The 17,627-nt window shown below is 42.8% G+C and overlaps 1 protein-coding gene across 2 annotated transcripts in view; it reads left to right on the top strand.

The window, feature by feature from the left end:
- The window catches only part of NRG1 (neuregulin 1), a 283,305-nt gene that overhangs the window by 91,341 nt on the left and 174,337 nt on the right, over nt 1-17,627 (top strand). The gene's annotated exons all lie outside the window — the stretch shown is intronic.

Below are 17,627 nucleotides of genomic sequence, written 5' to 3'. Positions count from 1 at the left end.
GTGAGTTGCCTGTGGAGTGAATGCCAGGATTGGAAGAACAACAACCCATGTGACCCAGCTAAAGTGAAGAGACTCCCTCCTCTTTGGCAGCAGGGGCTAAGTCGCCCTGCTGAAATGTGAAATACCTTTGCATGATTTGCATGCATCCATGATGCTTGAACTGTGACCATATACTGCTGTCACTATCCACTAGGAAGATATGTAGCAGAACTGCAAAACAGAGACAATCTAAACATATAATACACTACAAAGATAAAGACAGTAAAATTGAACATAATGTCTTACAATGATTTCTACACAAGCCATTCCATAAAAGTTGCAATCCAGACAATTCAAAGAACAGTATTAGTAACATGTAGTCTCAGTCTGAGAGCTTTGTTTTTAGAGAGAAGGAGCTAAAAACACCCCTTCTCCCTGGTTTCCTGTTCTCCAATAAAAATAGTGGTACCTTTCCCACTCAGTAACTATTTTGCACATATGACAGGTGAGGTACACAGGGCATGTGCCTCATAACATAATTTTTTTATGCTTTTTGAAACAGTTCATTATATTAAAAAAAATCGAGTGTTCTCCCTGGTACTAGTAGACCAGCTCAAAAACCACCCAGGTATTGCAATTTATTTTTTTTTTACTTTGCTGCTTTTTTATTTTGATTTTTGTTCTCCTTTGCAATGTTTTCTTTGTTTGTCTGGCCTATGTTTTTTCCTTGTAACACTACATAAGTTCTGCATTACTCTGACTTTTCAGAAGCTTGTGGCTGTTATAAGGCATCACGTTTAAATCATGCCTAAAGCAGAGAAACACAAATTTAAGCATGATCATGATTAAGCATTTGTGGCCTGCCTGGAGTACCTCTTTTCCTGATGAGTAGTGCTATAGTAAGTAGTCCTACTAACATAAATGAGATTACTCAATCACTCTGTGTTGCAGTTAAGAGGTTGGACACAGGTGGAACACCAAAATGTGTACAGAAATTCTTCTCTGCTGAGTGTGCACCATGAGCAGCCAGTGCATGTGTTCACAGGTCTCTCTGTGGAAACACATCCTGCCTGGCTTCACGCTCTGCTGGGAATGAGAAAAAATGTCTCCCACTACCTTACAGTGCCTACCAGCCAATATCTGAATTTTTAAATGGGAGTTTGGAAAAGGAAGCAGGAGAAACAGCAGCATAAAACTGGACAGAGAAACAGGGTCCCTAAGCAATCATGCTCAGGACACTGATTTGCTGGATGGCAGTGAGGTGTTTCACTTGGGAGCTTCCTTCTGGGAGGAATTTAGGTGAAGATTCAAAGCCTGTTGATCATTAAAACCATACTGATAGAGGGCAGGCTTCAGCTCCTCCTTTAAGCACAGCTGCAGGTGACAGGCAGGACATTTATTCTTTTCTGCTCCAGCTAGAGAACATGGATTAAATGCTCCATCACCGTATTGTCTGTGTTCTCACTTTGTTTTGGGAAAAGAGATAAAGCAAAACAGGTGCCTGGCGATGCTTTGTTTTGGATATGGATGGCAATCAGAGTGACACTGATAAGGTCTAAAGTATGCACGAGCATTTTTTTGGCCCATAGAGAGCACCACAGTTAATTTAACACTGAGCTTACTGGTAGGAATTTTGATATTTCTATATAACAGATAAATTTGGCATTATACTGGTCCTGTGGCAATAATCTAACCCATTAGTCTCGGTCATTCCAATACAGGGTAGGATGGATGTTTGGAGTTAACAAATCCCAGGCAAGGGCCATTCCTCTTTAAAGAGCATGTTTAGTGTTAAAGTAGGACAGGGAAGATATGCAGCCATGCCAGCACCCCCTGTCAGTCGAAGGCAGCTCCGCAATGTGCTGTTAGGACCCCGCAGCACAGCCGCTGATACAGCCGCGCCTGCACCCCGCTGCCCATCCGGCAGCACCCTCCAAAGCAAAAGGGAATCTTGTCAGCTCAGCAAGAGGAAGGGGCAGCACCAGGCTCCTCTTTCACCTCCTCCTGCCCTGCCAGTGCCGGTGTGAGATGCTGGCTGGACTCTCTGCTGGCACGACTGAGGTTGAGCGAGCTCTGCATCTCTTCGAGCACAGCCTTGCACGGCAGCGAAGCCACTTCCCAGCCCCATTACCTGTCTCTACACCTGCCCATGTGCTGCACCTGTGAGGCTTCCCTGACCACCCACCCACGCTCAGAGCGAGGGGGATGGTGAGGGACGGACATTCGAAGTGTGTAAGGGAAGACTTTGAAATGGTGCAGCTCAGCACGTCCTCTTTGGTTCCATGACACTGCAATGACTTACACCAGCTGAAAACCTGCCCTCTGTTTTTGCCAGAGCTATTGTGTTTTCTTAGGACAGAGATGGAGTGGTCTAATGGTGATTATTGCTAAGGAGAAAGCTGAAGTTAATATCTATTTTTGCATGAGTATAAATGCCAAGGCCTGAATACATCCATTGCAGAAGCTAAGAGAAGTGACACACCGAAATGATGGCATTTCATTAGCATTTACATTATCTTTGGGCCCAGAGGGCTCAGTGGAAACAGAGTCTAAGAACTTTACCCAGACTTTATAAGGACTTTTTAAACTGGGTCTTGGAAACCTCCAAGGATTAGAGAAGGCTTAGCCTCCCTGGGAATCCTTTTGCCTTGCCTGGTTATCCGTGTGGGAAAGGAGCATGTCTTTATATCCAGCCTGAACCTCTCCAGCTTCACTTATCCCCATTATCACTCCTCTTTCCACCAACTGCTGCCAGAATACTGTCATGTGACCCAAATCCATCTCCTCTTCAGAGGAAACCAGCCCCTGCTCCAGTCCTACCCAGCCAGAGGCCTCCTGGACCCCCTCTGTTTTGTTCACTGTGTCACCTCTCTGGGGCCCAAAACAGAACTCAGTGCTTGGAGGAAGTCTGAGGGACCCTGAGCTAAGGGGACCATCCCTCCCTCCTATACAATCCATCTGCCCAGTAGGACTTACAAACTAAAAAATAAGGAAAAAATAGACAAGCTGGATTGCCGCAAAAACAATGATATGGACAGCGTTGCTTGCCTAAACTTAGCTTACTTGGTTGAGACCAGAAGATCATATACCTCATTATCCTACCCCTGAGACTAGCCAAGACGAGAGCATCAGGTCATGGGAGGCACACAGAGAGGGATTTTTGAGAATGATTTCCCAGATTCCAAGAACTTGACTCTCATGGATGATGAGTTTAGATTCAACAGCTCTTGAATTACTGTTTGTCCTTAAATTTATCATAGTGGTTTTGAACTCCATGCAAATCTTTACCATTTACAATGTTACGTGTTTAGGAGTTCCACAATGTATTTAACTAAATGATGTATGAAAAAGTACTCCTTTTCATACTTCAAACAGGGTTTCGTATTTGTGCCACTTTCTGTTTTATTGATGTTCCATACTTTAATAATTCCCTAATAATTGTCTTTCTGTTCCAATTATATTGCATGCATGGGACTCCACCACATCCACCACACTGCATGCCTTCACCCATGTGTCTTGTTTTCTGTACTTTACCCAGAGCAGATGGAGGAGCAAGAACTGCACATGGTTTGGGGTTTTTAAATGTGGCTGTAAACCTTGCTTGGCAGAGACATGATTTCTGTTTTCTTTTCCTTTTCTTTCCAAAAAATTTTTATCATAGAGTTTGCTGCTTGGGTGGTGCACCAGCTGTGCTGTATATAGAGCTATTTGCCTAAAACTCAAATGCATTGAAACCCATGTACCAGTGAAAACCATTAAATCCATGCACTGGTAAAGGTCAGTAAGAGTTTTTCATCTGTAATCTTCCAATCCCTTTACCTCTGCTCCAGTGTCCTGTCTTCAAAGCTTAGGTGACCTGGCTTCCAGGAATACTCCTTTGGGGTATATCAGTTCTGCTCTCATGTCCTTCAATTGTGCCTAACACACTCCAAATTTTGCGCCTCTTTATCAACAACACAGTAATAGGTCAATGAGGACTATGCACCTTTTTTATTTTTCTGTTGAATGGAGAGTTTTGTGACATCTTTGTATTCCTTTCTTTCTGCAACTCTACTGATTGTTTTAGGCTTCACATTTACCCCAAACACCCAAACCTCAGCTTTTGGAGTAACTAACCTCAGCATGTCCTTTCCCAAAAAAGCTGAGAGGCATTGAAGAACTGTGGAGAGAAAGAGCACATGAACAGAAAGAGGGAATGAGGTATCCTCTCTGTGCACGCAGTCATCTATAACCTTCATTAAGGTGGTGACCAACCTCCATGGACGCTGTTTCACAGACAGTAAAATGACTCCAGCATGAGCTGTGAGTCCACACATTGGCATTACTGCTATGCTGGGAGTCACCTGCTGCCACCCCAGGGCAGAATCTGGCCCTCTGGGTGCTACTGGGAGTTTAGTACTGATGGTCAAATCAGAGTTGTTTTGAATCATTGTCCTGAGTAGGGGACAAAACCAGCTTTCACTGTTTTACTTGTCCCAGAGAGCAGCAGCGCTTCTGAAAGCTGACATATAGTTAGTCCAGCAAAGTATAAAGGTCCTGCTCTGGTTATATTTCTCTTCCTATCAGCAACTTTTTCTGTGGCTGGTGCAATGCTGTAATAATAGTCTGTCACTGTTCTCTCTGGGAACAACAGATATGACCTTTTACCATTAAATTGATGTTGCTAACCCTCCTCAGAAAGGTTCTGGCCTGTGGTGTGTTGTGGGTGAAGCTGTGTGATGGGGTAGCCTGTCTTCACAGGCTGGCAAAAAGGCCAGAGCAGGTCTCATGTGTCCTGCACCCATCTCAGAGTGGGACCACCTGATTTTACCAGCAACACAGCTTGAAAGAAAAAGCAGACATCTTTTGTCCTGGGTAAAGACATCAGATTAAACAGCTCTGTAGATTGACGAAACAACATTTTGCATATCTGGCATCCTTATGGTTCTGCCATAGTTTTCATGTGCTTTCCTGAAAAAAATTGTCCCACTCTATCATGTTTGAGTTTCCACATCTGTTCCATAGCAGTGATTATAAGGACACCCTAATAGCAGAGACTTATTTCAGTTAAATCAAGGGAATGGTGCTGCTGACAATCTTCAAGAATAGTTAATATTTTACAGAAGCATAGAATGTTAAAGGATTGGAATGGACCTTAAAGATCGTCTAGTCCCAGCCCTTGCTGCCATGGGCAGGGACAGCTCTCATTAGTCCAGATTGCTCAAGGCCCCATCCAGCCTGGTTTTGAACAGTGCCAGGGTTGGGGCATCCCTGGACAACCTGTTTCAGCATCTCACTACCCCCACAGTTGCTACAGTTGCTGATGAAGAGTCCCTCTCCAGCTTCCCTGTAGAGCATTTCAGATACTCAAAGGCTGCTATGAGGTCTCCACACAGCCTTCTCTTTTCCATGATGAACAGACCAAACTTTCTCAATTTGGCTTCATAAGGAAGGGGCTATAGTCCTCTTATACATCCTCTTATCAACTTCCTGATCTGTCAGTGGACTTGCTCCAACAGCTCCATGCCCAGAGCTGGATGCAGGGTTCTGAGTGGGCTCTCACCAGAGCAGAGCAGAGGGACAGAATCCCCTCCCTCACCCTGCTGCCCACACTGCTCTGGCTTCAGGCCAGGATCCCACTGGCTTTTTGGTCTGTGAGTGCTCATGGCTGAGTCATGTTGAATTTTCATCCACCCTCACCCCCAAGTCCATCTCCTCAGGGTTGCTCTCAATCACTTCTCCACCCTGCCTCTCTGGGACTGTCCTGGCCCAGGTGCCCCTCACACCTCACTTTCACAGAACCACAGAGTCACAAAATGGGCCAGGTTGGAAAGGACCACAGTCTCCTGGTCCAGCCTCCCAGCTAAAGCAGAGTCTCCCTGGAGCACAGGGCACAGGATAGCACCGAGATCTCCAGTGAGAGAGACTTCACAACGTCTCTGATAAGTCTCTTCCAATTCACGCTCACCCACACAGTAAAGAGGTTCTTCCTCATGTTCAGGTGGAACTTTCTGTGCATCAGTTTCTGCCTGTTGCCCCTCATCCTGTTGCTGAGCACCATTGAGAAGAGCCTGGCTCCACACACTGACACCTTTCCTTCAGATTAGACATTTCTGAGGTTCCCTCTCAGTCGTGTCTTCTCAAGACTGAACAGGCCCAGCTCCCTCAGCCTTTCCTCACAAGAGAGGTACTCCTCTCACCCCATCATCTTCATTGCTTCCCCTGGGCCCACTCCAGGAGCTCCATGTCTCTCTTGTCCTGAGGAACCCAGAACTGGACACAGCACTCCAGATGTGCCTCACCAGGGCTGAGCAGAGGGACAGGATCACCTCCCTCGACCTGCTGGCAATGCTCTTCCTAAGGCATCCCAGGATCCCATTGGCCTTCTTGGCCCCCAGGATATACTGCTGGCTCATGGACAGTTTGTTGTCCACCAGGATCCCCCAGGTCCTTCTCCACAGAGCTGCTATTTCTTGGAGGTGAACACTGTCATTTCCGTACTGATTACCAGAAGGCATCTATGGATGTTAGAGTAAACAGTAGCTAATTGACCAGTAAACCACAGATGACTGAAGAAGCTGACTCATATCCCACCTTTTTGTTTAAACTTGCTGTAAATTCTTCACATTTTTGATCGCAAGAACAAAGATAAACTGCTTTAAATGTAACCACAACCTATAAACACTACATGCAACATCTGAAGCATAGGTTGGATTTTATTTTGGGTGAATGGGTGCAGCTTTGACTGAGGCAGAGAGGTTGGATCAGCAGTTTGCAAGTCATGAGCATTTCCTGCCTGAAAAAGAAAAAAAACCAGGGGTTTCTGCAGAATGAAAAAGAGCAAAATAGCTGTCTTAAGGCCAAAGGTGTGTCCAGACGAACTGAAAGAAATGGACATGCAAGGGGGAATTTTGCTGGAAGAATGTTTAAGTTCTTAAAGAACACAGAAGAAGTGAAGCAAAGAGGTTTTTATTGTGGTCTCCAGTCCAAATGCAGATAATTAAAGGTTTTTTAAAATATCCTCTTAAACACATGAATGAAAGACAATAAACACAAGGGAATGAGAAAGTTCCTCCCTTCTTGAGCAAATGTTGCATTTGTACAGAGCTACACTGGAATCACAGCAGATTAAACACTATTCCCCAAATATTTCAGACACCAAAAGCTGCTGAATGTTGATCCTGCTATCTTTTTTCAGAGCTGCTTACTGCATCCACCCCATCCAGATCCTCAGGCAACTTGGGCTGCAGAGTGTGGGGTCAGCCTGGATGCTAGGGCACTTTTCTACTCCAAGGGAAGTCACAGCAGTTTCTTTCTCTTCATCACATTACAGCCTGCCAAAGCCATTAGCTTACCTGAGAAACTACAGTAAGTTCAGAAAAGTGATTTTTCAAAACTAGGCCTGCCTTCTCCAGTTGTTCACAGGGAACAGCATTTGCATTTGATTGCTTTTCTGACCCTTAACTATTTTGATTTTATTACAGCAACTCTTGGTAGTTAATTATTTCCTCCAAACTAGTGCAGCTTATCCTCTCTCTCTCAGCACTTTACTCAGGATAGTTCTCTCATTACTTACTCATTTTTGCCAGAACACTGGGATCTGTATCAATATGACTTATTTTCTTGAGGTGTCCCTGACCATCAGACACTTCATCAGATTCTTTAATATCTTTTGCATCCTGTTGCTGTAGACAAGTCATGCACCTGCTGGACCATCTGCCATTGCAGACTGCAATTCAACCCACGCACACAAGAGATTTCTTTATCCATTACTTTGCACTTTGTTAAATGGTAACTGTCTGTACAGTGAGGCTCTAGTAAGGTTTTGCAGAAGGTGTTTGAAAAACACAGGCTAAACCTGATTTTTTTTCCTGCCATTAACATTAGAGGACTCCAGTTCTGCCTCTGGAAGTTGAAAGGAGCACATGGGAAAGCCTGCAAGGCAGTGTGGCATGCTGAGTGCTGCTCGTCCTGCATCCAGGGAAAGGGAGCACTGTGGCAATAGACAGCCTAGATTTTCAGGACTCTTGCACAGAGTGCAGAAGTGCTTTCATTCCTTTCCTGAGGATTTTCTTTTTTATTCCCTGCCTTTGTCTCGTGTTCTGATTTTTGTTCATGTTTCTGGAATGGCATGAAAAAGCCATACTGCAATCACTTGATATTTGCATAAATTTTTGGGTTGCTGTTTAATTTTTCTCTCCTTCCCTCTTGTCCCTCAAAAGTCAGACTACTGAGAAGTTGTTTTGGAGGTTTCATAGGCAATTCAGACAAATGCTTAGCTTTCCGTGAAGCCCCCAAACAACTGAACTGACAATATTTTCTTTTCCAATTTCCTTGCACTACGGGCCGAGAGTAGAATGCCTCCAATTTGTTTTGTTGCTTACCATGATCCTGCAACACTGAGAACTAAAACAGCTGAGTTTAGTGCTTGCAAGTCAATTGCCTTTAATTTTTTTTTTCCCTGCGTAAGAAGAGAGCTTCTTCCCTGAGAGAAGAAAATTGCAGGTATAGTTTTGGTAATTCTTAATATACTGTATTGGAAGTGTGCATTCCCCAGGGTAATTTTCTTGGATGATTTACTTGCTTAGTCTCCCAAGGTACTTTGGAGTTGGTTTTATTGGTCAGAGTCCTTCAGCAGCTGATCCCTTGTCAAGAAAATTGACCAAAATATGTTCTCTTCGTTTTCTTTGCTCAGTATGTTGCTATCACTAATGCTGTCCTACAACCATTCACATCAGCTGGGAGCCCATCAGTTACTGGAACAACCCAGAGTATTGCAAAGCAATAGCTTTCACTGCCAGATTCTTATCAAATAATCAGGCTGTGGTCAATTGTACTCTCTTTGCTTTTGCTATAGAGTCTTTTTCTCTGGGAATGCCATAAAACTAAAGTGGCAAACTTAATGAATGATAATGAGAGGCTGACCACTATTTACCTGCAGAATGAAACCTAACAGAAGACAGAATATTTAATACCCCTTGACAGAGAATGGAGGTCAGTATGGAGCAGAAACAGTGGCTGTTGTCTGCCCTCTGATTAGGTTCAGACGTTGGTTTTGGTTATAAATGTTACCTTCCCATCTCCAGATATAAGTTATGAGAACTTGGTTACTAGTCCCATAGCTGAGGTGGGGACTGTAGATTACCAAATTCTTTGTGGCAGCTGTGGTGAATAGTACAGGAGCAAACTACAGGATTAAATGGGTTTGTATAATAAGCCCACATAGACCTACACATAGCAATCAAATTAACAAATACCACTTTCATATGCTCCCCTATTACCAACATATTTGCAGTCTTTCTGTGAGTTAATCATGAACAGGCCAAGGTCTGAGCTTGTGGAATAGCACATTCATTGTCAATTGTAACTCATGAGTAAACTGCAGGAGGAATTGCCATTAAAATACTTTCTTTCTCTGCTCAGTGAGGTGCTCCCACAACTTTCAGTGCTTTACTAGCAAACTGTATAGAACCAGTACATTTAGGGTAATAGCATTCCTGTCTTGGCTCAGTTTTGAATGTTTTATGAGTCAATTAAAACCACTTGAAAGAATTTAGTGACAGAGGCACCACACATTTTATTTCCTGACAACTATGCTCTGCATTGTTTTCATAGGGGTAGGATTAATGAAGGTTTTTGAAAAACTTTGCCCCAAAAGGAAGTACCCAGATTCCAGTTATTTGTGGTTTTAAGCACTGAAACTTGGCAGTACAGCATGTAGGAATTTTTCAATGATCCAAAAGAACTCTAAATATACATGTATTTAGGTCTTCAAGCATGCTGAAGCACTGTGTTTACTGGGATCTGTGTGGCCCCATAGCACCTTCTGAGTTGTATTTGTGCATGTGTGTGTGTGTGTGCGTGTGCGTGTGTGTGTGCGTGTGTGCATGTGAGTGTCTGTGTGTGTCTGTGACCTGAGAATCTGGAAAGAGTTCTGTCTAAAGAATACTTCACAAAAGTTTTATCCACAGAGGAAATCACAGCAGTCTGATTACATCAGAACACTCACACTGCTGAGGCTCTCCCACCTGACTCCATATTAAGACTTCCTTTGGAAAGGAAGGAATTAGTCAGCAAACTGAAAACTATTTGTTATCTATATATTTTAAACTAGGGATCAACTACAAGTAGCTGTGATGTATTAGGGACAAATTTTCAGGTATGAAAATCACTATTCCCATGGACTTAAAAGGAGCCATACTAATTTTCAATCCCCAGAGGTCTGACCTCTGGATTTTTCATCAACTTTCGCATTAGATTCATCACCTTCCTTATCACATCTTTTGCCAAACAAAGTTATATTTAGACTTTTGTCTGATATTTTATGCTTAATTCAATTTTCCCATCACCATTATTCAACCCATATTACCTTCATTTGCGATTTTGCAAAGCCACTAAAAAACAAACAAACAAACAAACAAACAAACAAACAACAAACAACCATCAACAACCAAAAAAAAAAAAAACAATGACAAAAACCCCAAACCACCAACTTTTTAATATGTAGCTTTAACTCCACCTTGGGAAACTTTTATTAGATGTACTGCTTTGTCATTTCTGATGCCACAAAATTAGGAACTATGAGACAGTGACAGTAAGGGTCCAGTCACCATAACTGTGACAGAAGGCTACGGCAACAGAACTTCACATCATGTCTCTGCATTTGTGGATGAACTGGAAAGTAATCAGTCTGGGAAAAAGTAAAAAGTTCCTATGAACACTAAACCAGCACTCACAGATCACTAAAGTCACCACTTGCTTTCAAAAATATTATGAAGTCTCATAGTGACCAGAAACTTAAGACATTTGTTTAATTGCTTGCAAAGTTAAAGAATATTGAACTGGTCATATCAGGTCAAACTAAAGACCCATCCAGCTTAATATCCATTTTCTAATACTGGCAAGGAGCAGGCTCCTAAAGGAGATTACAAGAACTAGGCATGCAGAGAGCAATTTTCTGGATTTGTGCCCCCAACTCCTGTATTTCAGCCAGGTGCTCTGTTCTTGGGATAACTGCTGAGTCCCTAGATGTATTTGGGGTCCATTCCTTCCTCTGCCCACTCCTCTCCCCATCATCTTCCCTGCCTGCTATGGCGGACAGGGTTCAAAACAGACAAATACACAGTTTCGCACTGGCCTGTCTGCAGGTAAACCCCCACCTCCACCCTACCCACCAGTGCACTGTGTTAAACACAATTTCAAAACATTATTTTTTGAGGCTTGAAATAACTGGATTTCCCTGGGCTTTAATTTACCACTTGACTAGTTTCCTATTTAACCTTTCACTTCAATCCTTATTTCACAGCATGAAATGATACCCCTGCACACCATATTTCTCTTTTTGAGGCAAGCCTACCAAAATTATCTTTTGCTTGGATGTGATGGGAAATGAATGCAACTTTCTGAAACAACTCAGTGAAAACAACATATTGCTCATAGAAAATTCTCAGTAAAGGTTGCAGCTGAGAAACTTTGATAGGAGGAATGGCATATCAGACACACTTTACCCAAAGTTCTACTTATTTAAAAAGGAAAAGGCATGAAAACTTTCTGAAAGAACAATTTCTCCCAAACCCCATTTATGAAAGGTACCTAAGTGTGTGTCTGGCTTTAAGCAAAGGAGTTGTTATAGAAATACTCTTGTGCCTGATATAATGTCTGCTAAACTGTGCATTTTACCAGGGATGCTGCAATTAATCACACAAATTTTTGAAGCCTGAGCTAAAGAGTCAAGATTTACTAGCTATCAATATAAATTTCTTACATAGATAAAACATAGCAGGAATCTTACCACAGTTTCAGGCTTTGATTAGACACATCTTCATTTTCTTGCTGAATGAAAAACTTTAAAACAAAACTGCAGTGACTGTACATCCTTCCTAACACTCTAATTATTAATTTTTGCTTGGAATTTAAGTAAGAAGAGTTATGGGGAAAACAAGGCCCACACAGAGAGCCCTGTCCCCATAAGAAATATATTTTTGTTTACAGCTGGTCATCTAACTGATTTTCATGAGCAAAACTGTTGAAACTCCAGTTGAATCAGGGCAGTTCTGGAATAGCTGTGAACACGTGTGTGTGAGTAGGTATGTACATAGGGGAAGCCTCATCCTTCATTTTGTATATTAATGACGGAATGGATCCAAACAATTTCTCCATTTAACTGCAGGACTTTTAGCTGAGCTCTCAGTGAAATCCATACAAGAAATGTATATCTGCATGTGTGGTCTATAGTGCTAGACTTGTTGGTATGTTTAAACAAGAGAATATCCTTAGTCAGTGGATGTCCCACCATGTACTGCGACAGAGACAAAGAAAGAAAACATGGTACTGATCTGAGAGTTTATGAGAAAGGGTGGGTTCAATTCCAGTTCCTGCTCTCCAAAGTATTTTACCAGTCCAAAATTTCTGGCAAAGCTGCCTAAGAGCCTGAGGATCTCCTGAGAGATGAGAGATGTGCACTTGCATCTCTTCAGGCACATGAAAAAATTGAGCTCAGGTTTCTCCTCCTTGGGGAGAGGGCATTTGCCGCCACTGAACTGTAAGCACATGCAAGAGGAAAGCAGTCCTTTGTATCCTTCTTAAATAGCTTGTTATCCTTTTCAATATCTTCTCTTTCTCTGGTTTTTTGTTTCATTTTGGGGCTGTGAAGGCACCTCATTGCAACATGGAGTTGAAAGCCTCCAAAGCTTCAGTGAAAAATCCTGTTTTATTCTTAACACTTTGTTAGTTTCTTGCTTGGCAGACACGGCAGTTGTGATTCCCATCATCAGACACTGAACACTCCTCAGGTGATGAAAGGCAGAGATGGCTGTAAACACCTTGGATGATGGTGTGGGCAGAACACGCTCCAGAGTGCTTGTATTGCACTGACTGACTCCAAAAGGAAGTTGTTTTCTGCACAGAGCCTGTGGAGGAAAGGTAGCACAAAGTAGAGCCTTGGAGACCCTTCAGGCAGCTGATTTAATCGGGGACACTGGAATAGTAACACGTCTCAGTAAATTGCACCCAGTGTATTTGCAGGAGCAAAATATATGCAGGAGCATATATTTTGGCCCTGCAATATGGCAGGGATGCATGCTGGTGCCTGTTGCTGGTGCCTGTGCTCTCTCAGTCTACTGCAGAACAGGCCAGCTTGTGGTTGCAGCAGAGGGGGCTTGCAGGGAATCAGAGAAGGGAGAACTCTACTGAACTCATGGTGTTAAGACAACATAAGGCGTACCTGTGCGACATGATGGCCCAGAGACAGAAGCAGCATTACCAGGCCCACTGGGCAGAGCACACTCTGAGATCACCGACCATGAGAGCGCAGGCTTGGAAGGGGCTGGGACCAACATTCATTCTGAGATGGGTCACCACAGAGACAAGGGTGCTGATTGTGATGGGGCACAAATTAACCACGGTTATGCGCAGTGTGCCAGTCTAATTTGGAAGACCTTTTGGTCCTTCACAAGTGCACCAGGGCAATTGGGATTGTCATGCTTAGCCACTAAACTCTTGCCCACAGAGAAGAAAATCAGTCTGGGTCCAAAACAGCTATGCCTTTAATGTGTTAAACCATATTAAAGCTCCGTTTCAGCATTTTTAATCAAAGGTGCTTTTAATGTGATTAGTGTTCTTTACCTTACCAAGTAAGGTAAAGAACCTAATTTCATATTTTGTTTTTAGTCTTGAAGTAGAATTCAGAATACCCACACACAAATTGAATGAAGCATTAATATACATTAAAAAATTAATTTGGATTTACTTCCAATAGAGCAAAATGTCTGGACTAAACATAAGTCAGTGGAGTAACACCAGTGAAGTGAGAGAGCAGTCAATCTTCAGAGCAGAACTCACTGCCAGTGCTGGAATAGTTTGGATTCAAACAGGGAAAGCCATGTTATCCCTATTAATAGATTTTCACCTTCCATGCCTTTTTGCTTAGGTATTTTCAGAGGCCATATCCTGGGTTTTAACTAATGATGTATTTCAGGAGTGTAGTAGTCTGTAGAGACATTCAGACCCCACCAAACAGGATCAATGTCTCACACATTAATAGGGCTAGCACTGTGTGTGTGTGTGTGTATGTATATATTTATTGTTGGGACTGAATGACATAAAACATTCTGAAACATTAGATGTTCAAGTACCCATTTCTTTTGCTGTGAAAGTCTCCTGAAGTTTCACAAATTGAGTCTGTAAAAATTGTTGGTAAATTGGAGGCTATCAGGTCTTGTTTTGTAGTAACATATATACAGATACATGTACAAACAACTCTGAAATGTGCCATTTCCTGAAAAGAGACGTTAATGAGACGTCATTACCTGTCACAATTGCTGCTGTTGCCAAAGATGTTGCCTTGACCTTTAAACCACTGTTAGGATACTTCTGTGTAATCAAGATTTGCATCTTCAAAATGTCAGGAGAACAAAAGGTACTGTTGTCCTGACTCAGCTGAGTTGATGTCAAAGACCTGGTGCTTAGTTGCTGACAAAATTTCGAGTCAAACTTAGGATAAAACTGTATTTCATTCACAGTTATGTTTACAATACATCGTTCCCATTTCAGTCTGTTTAGGATGACGGTTCTTACTCTTTTCTTGTTACCAGTGGAGGGCAACAGGCAACTCTGAAGTTCATGCAGATTGTTTTCCACTTGTCTTCATGGGTTTTAAGGAGCACAAAATGAAGAAAAAGAAATGGCAGTCCTCAGTTTAGGGAAGAATAAGAACAGAGTTAAACCATGAACTTAATTATCAATTCAGGTACTGATTTTGTTAAATGAGTACATTTTCTTAGTCTTAAACCATCAGTCTTAAACCATTTTTTTTTCTCTCTTGGTAATGCATTGGAATTCCAAAGTATTTGCAATTAGGTCCATTTTGTATGGTCAATGTATTTGCAAAAATGAACTTAGAAACAAAAGAAAATCAGATTGTTGAAATAATATTCAACTATTTGTTACTCTGGAGCATGCTTTGTTTTTTGGGGGGGGGGGGGTTTATGCTTACTCATCTGTCTTTTCTAGCTTGCATTACATTTTGCAGAGATGTATATATGAGTGCAATATTAGACTTAGCAGCATTTTGCATTCACTTCACAAGCAAGTTCACACAGTGCAGAAGTCCAGAAGAGCCAGACTACCAACAATGAGATGAGCTGGGAATAGACAGAGCTTAGTTTTTGTACTGAAGAAATTGGCATGGAAATAGTAAAGAGATGTAAAACTCCATACACAGTCTCTACCTGTGTATTGGTGGCAAGTAGGCAGCACTCCTTTTTTACCTGTCCTATTATGAACTGAAGTACATGATCATTTGACTGCTGTTCTGCAAGTAACTGTGTGATTTTTGTGAGTCTATGTAACATATCTGAGCTACGGTTTTGATTCCACTGAAATTATCTTAATGGTCCCATTTCTCTAGCTCAAGAAGTCCAAAGTGGCCCTTGGCTGTAGGAGCAGGTAAAATATTTCAAGATTTGGAAATACTGCAGTAGATTGGACTGAGCTGTACTAGCTCAGAAGATTGATGTACACTGGGCATTTTCTGACTGATGTCTTTACCACAGTTCTGCCACTGAGGGGGTAAAACGGCTGCATTAACATGGTGCTAGATCAGCTGCCACCCACTCTGCTCAAGTATCTCAGAGATGGCAACAGCAGAGAAGGAGAGGCATGCAAACTTACCTGCGTAAGCAATACCACCTTCTTTGGCATTGGTGTATACAGAAGTAAATCACGCCCTTCAGCTATGGATCTATGACACATTGTATAAAATGAATTGCAATCTTTCTTCTCGGAATAATAGGCTTATTTCTGGAACAGAAATTCTGGTATGTTTTTCTGAGAAATTCCCACTTCTGAAAGACAAGGTGCAGGAATTCTTCTGGAGTTTCATTTATAGGCTGTCAGTTTGAATGCATTCTTGGGCTGCTGGGGTGCTTCCACAGCATCTCACCCTCAAACACAGCATCTTTGGTGAGGGTGCACCCTGTGTCTTGCTCACGGTGCCCCAGTTCTGGTAACTCCCTGGAATGATGGTTTAATACTGATGAACATAGCCTGAAGATAATGTTTGAGTATTTAGATTTTGCAGAGTTCAGAAAACCAGGTTATATCGAGATTATTTGAAAGTACATTTTGTTAGCCAACAAGAGTCCCTTACATTTGCTGCAGGCTCCCTCCTTGCTAAGTAGTGACCCCTTAAGGAAAAACTGAGCTACTGCCGCCAGCGCTATCCCCATCTTCAGCTGTTCTTCCGTGAGGCTTGCTTTTCGTCCTGCCTGGGGCTTATCCCCTCAACTTCATTTCAGCACACTTGAAGAAAGGATGTCGTAACTCTGTCTGTCAAGAAATCCAAAATGTGACTCAAATGCATCTGTAACTTTTTGTTACAATAACTTTTTGTTACCAAGAATTGTATGTATGTCTTCTCCCCTCACTGCCCATCCCATCTAGATTTGATTTTTCACTGAAGTTGTATCACCAGGCCACTTAGGAAGTTTTGTGGGGTTTTTTTTGCCTTGATGTTTTGCAGTCGATGTTGTTTGCTGCTCTTCTTTTACCACACAGATAAGGACTTAGACCAACATTGGGGTTTTTTTCTGTTTGTTTCAAAGTCCAAATGCTGAAAAACCAAAATGCTGTTTCACTGCTTCTTCAAAACCTTCTTGTTCCAGGAGAGTATGTTGAAAAAACCGAGTTCAAAAATTTCAGCCAAGATGAGGAACTCAGTATATATAGGGTTTCACTGTTATGTCTTTTTTAGGCCAGATTTGGGAAGATCTTTTTAATGTCTTCAGTCCAAGAATACTGAAAAATAATTTTAAAGCATCTTTTATGCATGATGGCCATTGTTTGATGTCTAAGGCACATGCACAACTCTCCTCAAAGGAGGAATCACCACAACCTGTGAAGTAGCAAACCTAGTTTTAGATTCTGACTCTTCCACATTGCTTGACTTTTCCAGGAAGGTCCTTCCATTGTGAGACACCAAATACATTGTATAGATCTTTTCTATAGTTATAGTGTTGAGTATTATGTTTTCCACCCAATAATGTGTAAGTGAAAGTCCTACGGGTAATAGTTATCTCTATCATCAGGGACTATGGCTCAGGTTAGCTGAACAATTATGTACAGATTTGTGAGGTTTTCCACCTGATGGTGGAGTTCAGTTTGGTGCCTTACACTTACTTCACAGTTGTCTTGGGTATGGTTGTATTGGGCACAGTTTCGTCTGTGGACTGCAGCAAGGCTTTGCCTGACCAACTGTGGGCTGTGAGAACGGTTGGTTCCGGGACCAGCCCCAGGAAAAGGTACCAAAGTAGAAACGGATCTACACCGAGAACAGTGAGACCTCCCCGGGACAGGACCTCCCTGCAAATCACCGGCTGAGGGAGCGCACGCTAGTCTTGCAGACCGTCTCTCCTCTGAGCAACCCCTGCCGCCGGGGCGGAGGCGGCACTGCCACTAACCTCGCAGGTTAAGCGGAAGCCTCAGCTTAAGCAGGTGCCTAAGTGGCAGCATGTCAGCACTCTGATGAACACCGCACTCGCCTCACGCTTTCTGCGACCCCACGCCGGGGCCGCACTGACCGCCGGGGGAGGCCCCGGGCTCACCCTCGGCTGGCCCTCAGCGCGGCCCGGGCAGCGCCGCCGGCGGGCGGCCCCGGCTGCAACACCGCCCTG

This window comes from Passer montanus, unplaced genomic scaffold (genome assembly GCF_014805655.1).
Source record: "Passer montanus isolate IOZ18808 unplaced genomic scaffold, ASM1480565v1 scaffold52, whole genome shotgun sequence".
In the NCBI taxonomy this organism is placed as follows: Eukaryota; Metazoa; Chordata; class Aves; order Passeriformes; family Passeridae; genus Passer; species Passer montanus.
The sequence above is the reverse complement of the archived record's forward strand: the minus strand, read 5'-3'. Positions and strand labels throughout refer to the sequence as shown.